This window comes from Otolemur garnettii, unplaced genomic scaffold, assembly GCF_000181295.1.
Source record: "Otolemur garnettii isolate 467f Iridium unplaced genomic scaffold, OtoGar3 scaffold00125, whole genome shotgun sequence".
Taxonomy (NCBI): Eukaryota; Metazoa; Chordata; class Mammalia; order Primates; family Galagidae; genus Otolemur; species Otolemur garnettii.
The window spans coordinates 1,235,425-1,236,683 of NW_003852520.1; positions in this window are offsets into that span (position 1 = coordinate 1,235,425).

The window sequence follows — 1,259 nt, forward strand, 5'->3', positions numbered from 1 at the left end:
TTAAGCCCAAGAGTTTGAGGTTGCTGTGAGCTGTGACGCCACAGCACTCTACCAAGGGCAACACAGTGAGACTCTGTCTCAAAAAAAAAAAAAAAAGAAAGACATTTGTACTAGATTGTTTATCACAATTCAATTTACAATCACCAAAATATGGAAACAACCAAAATGCCCATCAGCCCAGAAATGGAATAACAAACTGGTATATGTATACCATGGAATAGTATTCAGCCATTAAAAATGCTTACTTTCCATCTTTTGTATTGACCTGGAAGAGCTGAAACACATTGTTCTTAGTAAAGTATCATAAGAATGGAGAAGCAAGAATCCTGTGTACTCAATTGAAGCCAGTAGATGATCTAATACAGTGGTTCTCAACCTTCCTTATGCTGCGGCCCTTTAATACAGTTCCTGTGGGTCACAACCCATAGGTTGAAAACTGCTGACATGCCCACATGGGCCTTGATCCAATTCAAGTTGTAGGGAGGGGGAACCAGGGAGGAAGAAGAGGACAAAAAGGGGGGATCGGTGAGCTCCCACCTAATGGGCACAATGTGAGAGTATTGGCCCACCTCCTGGGTGCAGGACACACTGCAGCAGACTCCACCTCTATCATAACCTAGCTGTTTGTACCTTTTCATCAACCTGAAATTCAAAAAAAGGTTTTCTTTTCTTCTGCCGAATCAAACTGCATACTTGCTTTTTTAGCTAATCAGCATACTTTGTTGAATGCCTACTAATATAGGCAGTCCCTGGGTGACAAACAAGATAGATTCTGTAGGTTTGATCTTGAGTCAAATTTGTATGTAAGTTGAAACAGGTACATTTATTTACCTGTTACCTGTAATAGCCTCCGTTCGTAAGTGTGAGCCATATGTCAGTCGTCACTGGGATGTTTATAACTGAGGGACCTGCTGTAATAGCCTCCACTCATAAGTGCACATTGTACTGAGTCAGATATGTGTAACTGGGGGCCGCCTGGATTCAAGGCCTAGTATTCAGCACTTGAGGGGAGGCGATACAAAGGTAGTTACAACGGGCCTCAGTTGAGACAATGTATTTAAAAAGGTTAATTCAAGGCTCCCTAAACTGGGTTTTGGAAGTAGTTATGGTCACAAATGATACAAAAACAATATTCTGGTTTGGTGCCTGTGGCTCAAGTGGCTAAGGTGCCAGCCTCATACACCTAAGGTGGCGGGTTGGAATCCAGCCCAGCCCGCCAAACAACGATGGCTGCAACCAAAAAAAAAAAATACCCAGGC